This window comes from Vicia villosa, linkage group LG3, assembly GCF_029867415.1.
Source record: "Vicia villosa cultivar HV-30 ecotype Madison, WI linkage group LG3, Vvil1.0, whole genome shotgun sequence".
Taxonomy (NCBI): domain Eukaryota; kingdom Viridiplantae; phylum Streptophyta; class Magnoliopsida; order Fabales; family Fabaceae; genus Vicia; species Vicia villosa.
In genome coordinates, this window is record NC_081182.1 from 136356328 (window position 1) to 136367352 (window position 11025).

Below are 11025 nucleotides of genomic sequence, written 5' to 3' on the forward strand. Positions count from 1 at the left end.
TGTTCCCAGAATATTTCCAGGTATCTTGACGAGAAGAGTTCCTGTTGAAGGTTTTGCTCCTTTGTTCAACGGAGAGCTTGACAAGGCTGTTAAGCGTTATTTGACGGCTTCTGTCAAAGCTCAATCTTCTGTTGATCCTGCATGGATTCGAGGAAGAGTTATTCCTTCTCTGGCTGAGTTGCAGAAGAAGGAACTGAAGAAGAAAGAAGCAAGATTGAAGAGAAAAGCTTCAGAAGAAGAAGCTAAGCAAGCTAAGAAGCAAAAGATCACTTATGATCCTTACAAGGTAAATTCCAAAGAATTTCAAAAGAAGTGCATCAGGGAATCTTTTCGTGCTTTAAGAGCTGCTAGTTCCTCTCAGAAAAAGCCTCCTCCTTCTGAACTTCAAAATTCCCTCACCATCCCAAACAGTTTCCAACCACCTCCTTCTACCCCTATTCTGAACCCTGAACCACTAAATGCCATTCCCCCAACACCTTATGATATTCCATCTTCATCTACCCTCACCACAGAATCTCCACCTTCTTTAACACATTCTTTACCATCCAGAAAATCCAACCCTTACTCCCTTCTGTACCCTGACTATCGCTTCACTTTTAACCCTCCTGAACCCACCATTCCTATTGACTTTGCTTTGTTCCATTTAAAGTTCAGAAATAGGATGGAAATTCTGAGAGCTGCTCATGACTCCAAGCTGGATCATGTTGCTACTCGAGGTTTATGGAATCACTTCAGAAAGGATTTTCAGAATGATGCACTGAACATCCAGAAGAGATGTGTTGCTGAAGCATCTGGATCTTCTGGTTACTGCTTAGATCTTGATGATGGTAAGTACTATCATCCAATCATAAATTGGAGATCTCTTGAGGATAAAATGTTTGTGGATGAGTTGGAAGATGAACCATGCCTAACTATGGCTGTACGGAAGCCTCAATATCCTTCAATTGATATTGATATCCTTCAATATTCTGTTCTGACTGGAGATTTCCAATGGCTATTCAACTGGCTAAGGGTGAATCCTTCTAAGAAGGCACCTAACTTGGTCATTCCTAAAGTTGTCTACCCTTCAGAAGTTGTTGCTCCCATTCCTTCAAAGAATCTGGATGAGATTCTTCAAGCTCTAGAGAATGAAGATTCTGTGATCCCTGGTCCAGAATATGCTGAAGATGCTTCTGTGTCAGACTCTGATGTTGAGATGGAAGATGCTGAGAATCATCCTTCTAAGGAAAGTCCTGTTCAGGAAACTCAAGAAGATGTTCTCACATTGGATGCTGCTACTGGTAATGCTATCCCTCTGAATGATAGTTGTGCATCTTCTTCTGCTGAACCCTCCGTTCTTTTGAACACTATCAAAGCCCTTCAACAGAATCAAGATGTTCTAGCTTCTCGCTTAGATAAGCATGATGAAGCACATGAAGAGTTCAGAACCTTCATGAAGAAACAGACTGAAAGCACCTCTGAGATACACGACCTTCTGGCCAAGATAGTTTTTAAACTAGGCTAGTCGTAGTCCTTTGGTCTTAGTTGTCTCTTTGTTCTTGCATCTGTTTTTTTTCTTCATCTTCTTCTGTATCTTCTAATAATTTTCTGATGAAATCAATGAATATTATCTTCTTCTCTCATATTGTTTGTTTTCATCTGAATCTTTTATGCTTTTTGATGTTATGACAAAAAGGGGGAGAAAATGTGATAAATGACTTGATTAATTATATCAGTTCTTGGGAGTAAGTCTCCACATTTCTAACAGAATATGCAATTTCTATGTCTTTGAGATTTTTGCAGGATTGAAGACATTCTGAAAAAGCTCAACATGAGAAGCAAAGACATGGGGAAAAGCAATTCTATATAGAAACATGCTCATGGAATTTAAAGCAAGCTTAGAGCTATAAAGCTTCAAGATCAGAAGAAAGAAGGAAGAATGTTTTGATATTCTCGTGGCATAATATGCTCTAACACATTCTTATCCCTTATATGTTCTGATGCAATTTATGTGTTCTGACACATACTATATGCTCTGATACATATCTTATGTTCTGATTCATTCATGCTCTGACTTTTGTCGTTTAGTTTGTTCTGAAACATTTCAGGATGTAGAGATGCTCTAATGATGCTCGGGTACATTCAACAATGTTCTGATACAATCTAGCATGCAATGATTCAAGAAGAAATTCAAAGCTCTAAAGCTGTCCTATGGAAGCAAGAAGCAGAAGCTCTGCATGTTCTGAAGTTCTAAGCATATGTGATCGTCTCAACTGAAATGGAAAATACTCAAGGAAGTCCTTTATTTATAAGTTTCTTCCAGTATTTATTTCAGGGGGAGATTATTCATCTCAGGGGGAGATTGTTAATCTCGGGGGGAGACATATTCACACATTATGTTTGTATGCTTATGCAATAACTGTGTAATTGTCTTTAGCCGTCTGATATTCTGATTGCAAATTCATATCATTTATATATGTTTTTGTCATCATCAAAAAGGGGGGGATTGTTAGAACAAGATTTGTTCTAATCAATATTCTTAGTTTTGATGATAACAATGTATATGAATTTTGCTTGAGACAATGTGGTACTCTAATCCTATGCAATTTCCATTTCAGGAAATATATATAGAGTATGCACAAAATCAGCGTAAGAAGCACTGACTCATAAGGTTCAGCATGCAACATCAGAACATGCCCTGGCAAGACATTAGAAGATGGTCAAGCAGAATCAGAACATGGTCTATTGAAGCATCAGAAGAACTTGAGATCAGAAGCAGAAGCACTGAAGTTCTCATGGTATCACGCTAGAAGCACTTCAAGGTCTGAAGACAAGAAGATGCTCTGCACCAAGCTGCTATGACTCTGATATATTCAAACGTTGTATCTACTAAGATCATATCAGAAGCAAGTACAAGATGGCAGGCTATGCTGACTGACAAAAGGAACGTTAGAAGCTATTAAAGGCAAAGTCAGTTAAAGCAGGAAAAACAAGGCTCGAGGTAGTTGACAAAAGAGTGAAACATTAAATGCAAGGCTGTACGGATCACGCAACGCATTAAATGCTCCCAACGGTCATCTTCTCAAACGCCTATAAATAGAAGTTCTGATGAGAAGCTGAATACAACACTTTCCGCAAACATACAGAAACGCTGTCAAATTCAAAAGCACTCAAACTTCATCTTCAACCTCACTTCATTACTGTTGTAATATCTTACTGAGATTAAGCTTAAACTTTAAGAGAAATATCACAGTTGTAATTATAGCTTTTTAAGAAGCATTGTAAAACTCTTGTAAGAATTTGTTTACATTCATTTGTAAAGAACTAGAGGAGATTAAGTTGTGATCGGATTCTCTAGAAAGTCTTAGAGGGTATATAAGCATCGTGTTCCTAGAGTGATCAGGTTGTGATCAGAATACTCTAGAAGACTTAGAGGGTATCTAAGTGGAAAACCATTGTAATCAAGATTGATTAGTGGATTAAATCCTCAGGTGAGGTAAATCACTCTAAGGGGGTGGACTGGATAGTTTCGTTAACAACGAACCAGGATAAAAATATTGTGTTCTTTGTTTTTATCTTAAGAGTTTTTAATGTCACACTTATTCAAACCCCCCCTTTCTAAGTGTTTTTCTATCCTTCACTTTTCACAATAAACCAGATGAAAATCTTTCTTTATAAAGTTTGTCCCTTGGATACTCGTTTCCGCTCAAAAAATGTAATGAACGCAATCGAATGCCACAAGAATTAGGAGATGAAGAAGGAATAATTAGACGTATGTCCTTTTATTCTGAGTACTATGACGCCTATTGTATAGCTTGTCATTTGAATTCTCACTTCCATCCATGGAATTTAATTCGATTCTATTCAAACACTTTTTGCAATAAAAGGGATGAAAAAGGACGAGATGGGCGTATGTCCTACCCTTCTCCCTAGTATTTGGGTGCCTGTTGTATAGTTGGCCTTTCAAATTCTTGTCTCCCACCTAAAATCAAACTTAACCAATCAAACCTCCTTTTTTACCCTTAGCGCGGCTCCCAAAACCTTTTCTTAAACGAATGATACTTTCTCAATTTCAAAGCGAAGCTCAAACTAGCGCTTTATTCTTCTCATGTGTAAGTAGCTAACAACATTGTCCCTTGAGTGTGATTAAATGCATTTTATTTGTCTCCAACCTTATTTTTCATTTTATTTCTTTATTGTTTTAAAAATAGCAATTCATATTCATACTTTTTTTATTTTGTTTTTTTCTTTTTTAAAATGAAATCATGTAGATCAGAAAATGAACCAATTGAATACAAAATTGCTATAATCCAATGTAACTTCGAATTCCCAATTAACTACGTCAACGAGAATTCTTAGGATGATTGTGAACTTCCCCATGAGCTAGCAAGGTTTCAAAAACATGATAGGTTTGGGAATCGAAGATGAAAGTGAAAGATAAAAGTTTGTTGAACTCTTGCAAGAATATTTGGATGTGTTTGCATGGTCATATCAGTATATGCCAGGATTAGATACAGAGATAGTTGAGCATAAGTTACCATTAAAGCCAAAGTGTGCCCTAGTTAAGCAAAAGTTGAGAAGGATTAGGCCTGACATGTCGCTCAAGATTAAAGAAGAGGTCAAGAGGATATTCGATGCAGGATTCTTAGGTGTAGCAAAGTATCTGCAATGGGTTGCCAACATCGTTCCTGTTCCAAAATAAAGATGAAAAAGTGTGAATGTGTGTTAATTAACGAGATCTAAACAAAGCAAGTCTAAAAGATGATTTCCCTTTGCCTCATATTGATGTATTGATAGATAACACTGTTCAATTTTCACTCTTTTCCTCTATGGGTGTTTTCTCCGGTTATAATCAAATCAAGATGGCCCCTGAAGACATAGAAAAAATGTTTATTATCTCATGGGGAACTTTTTGCTACAAGGTGATGTTGTTTGACTTGAAGAATCTTGGGGAATCTTATCAAAGGGCAATGTTACCTCTCTTTCATGACATGATGCATAAAGATATAGAGGCTTGTTAGACAAAGGCAATGATCTAGAGGAGGGTGAATAGATCCCCAATAAAAATTTTGATTTAAAATTAAGTTTTTAAAAATATTTTCTATGGAAAGCGAAGGTTATTTCGGATCGACACTTTTTCTGTTTTGAACCATTATCAAAAGATTCAGATATGTGTCTTAAACTATAATGCTGTGATTTAAATGTACCACAAATAACGAGAAAACAAATCAATTAGTTTTTCTAAAATACGTTTGAATAATTTTTCACTTTGATAATCAATTTCCAATGAAATAAGAAACAAAAAACTAACCAAGACAATTTATCAAACACTTGGTTTGCAATAAACATCAAGTTGAATTTCCTTTGTGTTAAAGATATGAAAAACCAATTACAATTTGAATAGATTGCAATTTTCTTACAAAAAATTTAAAACGCTTCAACAAAAAAGGATCAAGATAGAATTTTATTCAACAATTACCGAATCATTTTGGGGGATGGGGCGAATGTGATGTTTTGGCTTGATAATTAGAATTCTCACTACTGTATCAAAGATTTATTTCCGGACTTGTTCGCGCTTAGCTCTGAAAAACTCGCGTTGGTAAAGAGCTTTGGTTTTAGACAGGGGAAGGATAGGCGTGGGGGAATTTTGGTATTCCTGTAACAGCTCAAGATGCGGCTGCCGCCAGTATGCAGGCCCTGCGACAGTCTCTAGATGGCTTTACATTTGGTGTTGGCTCGGATATTGCGATGTGGAGTCCTAGCGTTGAGGATGGCTATAGCGTTAGTAGTGGTTATAACATTCTAGTTTCGCAACAGACACAACAACAAGTTTTGTCTTTGGGTAACAAGGAGGAGGATATTTTCGGTCAACTGTGGAAAGTTTTGGTTCCTTACCAGATCAAGGCTTTTGGATGGCGGATATTTTTTTATAGAATTGCGACAAAGAGCAACATGCTTCTTAGAGGTATTATATATTCTGCTTCTGACCTTGTTTGCCCGTTTTGCGAGATTTTAGACGAGTCTTTGTATCACCTCTTGTTTTCTTGTTCGGTATCGAGGGAGGTGTGGAGTCGGATAACGCTGTGGATTTGTTTTGTTAATAGGATGGAGGTTAATATTGGGGAGCATTTTCTGAAGTGGAATGAATTTTTCAAGATGAAGAAAGTTAGATTTGGTAACAAAAGAGTTGTTTGGTTGGCATTTTGTTGATCCTTATGGAGGGCGAGAAATGGTTTGATATTTCATAATAAAGCTCGATATTTATCGGACATTATTTGGGATATTAAAGTGGTAGCCTGTAAATGGTCTTTTATTGGGAATATTTCTTATACTAAATGTAACTTTTACAAATTCTGCAAAGACCGTTTGTTGTATTTAGGTTAAGTTTTATTTGGATAGCAGTATCTCTGGTCTGGACTAATTTCTTGTGTTGGACTTGAGTACCCCTAATACTCCAGTTTGATTATATTATTTCTGGCATAAAATAAACAAAAATGAAAATTTATTAATATATTTTAAAAACATCACTTTAAAAGTGGTTATAAACATCTAAAGAGGTTGGACCAGCTTTTCAATTATTTATGTCTTTATGTAATAATAACAATTGGATGTCACACTTGCAACTTGACAATTTTGTTTAATTTATCTAATAATAATAATAATACTTTAATTTAAGTTTAATTATAAATTTTTATAAAATTTTTATTGGTGTTGTGGTCTCATGTCAATTTGTGTCTATCTATATGTCACTGTTGAATAGAGAAGCATAACGACCTTAAGTCTTAACATCATAGTCAAGTAATAACAATTTAAATGTAATCATGCAATGATATATATTACGACCTTCTATCAACTAGTCTCTTTATCAAGTAGTATTTCATTCTCAAAGTATTAGAGTTCCACACGTACAAGCAACAAAATAATGTAACCGAACAATTTATTTCGGAAGAGAAAATTGATAAAAGGAGTAATTTAATGTTTTAAAATACATAAATGAATAATCAAATGGCTATTAACTATAAAACTATAGAACCATGAAAGATACTAAGTAACTAGAAATAAACCATGCTAAATGATCATATACGCGGATAAGTTTTAATATAGGTAAAAATATATAATAGCTCATATTACTTAAAACACTAAAGCAACAAAATGTAATTGGGTAAAAGAAATTAGAACAATGTTTGTTTAATGTAGAAACGAATGATGGATCAACATATGTTAAATCTCATGAATTTTAAATTAGTTCACCCCCATATCAAACATAACACTTTTTGAATGTTGGTCTTATTTTTATTTACTATTGCAAAAAATATATATCACTTCATTTCATTTAGAAAAAGGATTTCATCATGATTACACTCCTACGGAAAACACATATGAAAACGATTGTGAAACACATATAATGACGGATATACGTCTGGTCCATTGTTAGATTGTGTGTGATTGTGTGTATGTTGGTTTCTACAACAGGCGCGTGACCGGAGTGATAAGCTAGCTAGCACATTACATATAACAATGGTTGAGGAAAACAATCGCTGTGATATAATTTATAAGTCTTGAGTTCGATTCCCAACAATGCCATTATTGAGTTTTAATATTCTAGATAACGTTCTACTTGTAACAACGATTGAATTAGACAATCTCAAATAATTTTTTGAATTTAAGGTTGCTATATTTTCTCAAAGGATATCCCTTTATTCTATAACATATAACCTCAACCTTTTTCAAAAATGTTGGTGTAGTTTTAGCCAAACCACCATCCAACCCCACAGGTCTTGGTCAAACCATAAATTATATTAATGCAAAATTACTTACTGATACAAAATAATTCAGAAGTTTAACTGATAAATTACTTTATTTAATTCACTGCCCGCCTTACATGATCTTTTTTGTCTGCATGCTAAGTCACTACCTCTCCAAACCCACATAAAGACATATGCAAGAAGTTATATGGATTTTGTGATACATCAAGATTGCTTATGCATTATGACTATTATTCAACCAAAATTCAGATCTAAACCTCATATGTTTTACAAATTCAAATTAGGGTGTAGGGTCGGTCCTGACTTTTTAGAGGTCCAAGACAAATAATAAAAATAGTATTTTGAGGCCTATCACACGGGTTCAATCCTTACTATAAGTAGTTTTGGTATTTTAATTAAATACCTAATGAAAAACATAAAAACAAAGCCTTAAGTCTCGAACCAGAGACCTCAACATGAAAGGCAAAAATGCTTGGCCCTCTAGGAGGTTCATCTTAGCGAGTAGAGTGATATATAGCTTTGGAGGCATTCTAGTGATGGGTCTCTTTCGGTGGCATTGGCCTATTAAGTCCTTGGTGTTATTTTTCAGACAACGAACCCTCCTTTAGTTAGGGACTTTCTACCTCTTCCTCTTATTTGAGATAGTTGGACTCTCCCTTTAAAGTGGTGAACTTCTCCTGGAAGCTTCTTTTGGATAGGTTCCCCTCTAGAGAAAACATCTTCAAAATGAAGGTTATCATTGATCTAGAGGCTTGAATCGGCCTCCCAATTGTTCGTCACTTGTAGTCTTTCCTCTATTGTCTAGTATATGATCGTTGGGTGGTTAGGGGTTTAAGTGGCTCTTCTTATGGACATCAGAACTCTTTTTGAATTATTCATCTCTTTAAAAGCTTAGTCTAAGTCTAGGAGAGTCTTTGATGTGATTTTTCATGCTAAAGTATGGTCCATTTGGTTAGCGTTGAAAGAGAAATACTTGTTTGGTAAGACAACAAACGTAAAAGAGTTGGAAGAGAAGAGTGTTTTTTATTACTTGAAGTTGTTGTTGTAGTCTGTTACATGTGAACGTCTTCTCTTTCCCCGTCTAACTTCATAATCATATCCACTGTCATGACCAATAAAAATGGCTATTAATTATAAAATTATAAACCATGAAAGATATTGAGTAACAAAAACTAAACCATACTAAATGATCATGAGGGTAAGTTTAAATATATATATCAATTCATTTAGAAAAGGATTTCGTTATGGTTACACTACTACGGAAAATACATATGATAACAGTTGTGAAACACATATAATGACGGATCTATATCCGTTGTTAAGTCGAGTGTGATTTTATTTAGGCTGGTTTTCACAATATGCGTGTCACGGTGATGATAAGCTAGCTAGCGCGTTACGTATATAACAATGATTGAGAAAAACAACCGTTGTGATATTATTTATAGGTTCTAGGTGCGATTCCCAACAACGTCATTATTAGGTTTTAATATTCTAGGTAGCGCTCTACTTATAACAATAGTTGAATTAGACAATCTCAAATACTTTCTTGGATTTAAGGTTGCTAGATCTTTTCAAGGGATAACCCTTTGTCCTAGAAAGTATAACCTCAACCTCTTGCAAAATGTTGATGTAGTTTCTGCCAATCCACTATCCACTCCCATGGGTCTTGGTCAAACCATAAATTGTATTGATGCAAAATTGCTTAATGATACAAAACAATTCAGAAGTTTAATTGGTAAGTTGCTTTATTTAATTCACTCCCCCCGCCTTACATGATTTTTTTGTCTGTGGGCTAAGTCACTACCTCTCCCAACCCACATAAACACATATGTAAGAAATTATATGGATTTTGTGACACATCAAGATTGCTTCTGCATTAGGACTATTATTCAGCCAAAATTCATATCTCAACATCACTTGTTTTACAAATTCAGAGTCGGAACATGCTCTTAAATAAGAATATCAATAACTAGTTTATGTTTTTGTCTTGACTCATCTATAATATATTAGAAAAGTAAGAAAGAACTTATGGTATCGATATCTTCATCCGAGGCAGAATACAAAGCACTAGCAAGAATGTCTTTTCAAGCCCAATGGTTCCTGTATCTGCTGCAAGATTTCTCTATCCTACGCAAAAAAATTATTATCTTCTTTGATAACATAAGTGTCATTTAAATCGACACTGATTCGATTTTTCATGAGTGAATAAAAATATTAAATCGGAGTGTCATGTTGTACACGATAATGGGCGAGCATGAGGCATTCATCTCATGCTTGTTGATTCATCCAACCAATTAGTTGACATCTTTACCAAGCTGATAATCTTGGTTCTTCTTAAATTTAGCTCACAAACTTAGGTTGATAGACATACACTCTATTTTGAGGTGGTGTGAAGGGGGTGCTAAGATCTCTTGGGTGAGGTTGTCGGATGTCTATATGTCTAGGAATGATGGGTGCTTACGGGTTAGAGATCTTTGATTAGAAAATCTTTCCCTCTTACTCAAATGGACATGGAGACTTCTTATGGGCGTCTCTGGTTTGTGGTTCGACATTCTTTCTTCTAGGTATGGTGTATCCCTTGTCTCATCCATATATGGCGGAAAGTCCTTAGGTCTTTAGTCTTGTTCATCTTGGTGGAAAAGGGTATCGCTCCTTGAATAAAAAAATGATGATCCCCCAATTAGGTTTGAGTTATGTTTTGTTAACAAGGTGAGAACATGTCTCCAAACTTCCTTTTGAAATGATCCTTGGCTACTAAATACTCCTCTTAAAGCCAGATTCCCAGGTCTCTTCTCTATTTCTAAGGTTTGGAAATGGGATTGTTAGTGAAGTGGGAAAATGGGAGAATTTCATGGGATCTTAGGTGGAGAAGATCATTTTTCATCCGGGAAGGACCTATGGTTTTATCCTTTTCTTGGCCTTCTAAGTGGTTCATCTTAGTGAGGAGAGTGGTATGTGGGTTTGGAGGCATTCTTGTGATGGGTCTTTTTTAGTGGCATTGGCCTATTAAGTTCTTTGTGTTATTCTTTAGACGTCGGACCCTCCTTTAGTTAGGGACTTTCTATCTATTTCTTTTATTTGGGATAGTTGGGCTCCCTTTAAATTGGTGATCTTCTCCTGGCAGCTTATTTTGGATAGGTTCCCCTCTATAGAAACCCTATTCAAAAGGGAGGTTATCATTGATCTTGAGGCTATCTATTGTATCATATGTAGGGACTGGCTTGAATCGGCCTCCCACTTATTTGTCACTTGTAGTCTGTCCTTTATTGTCTAGTATATA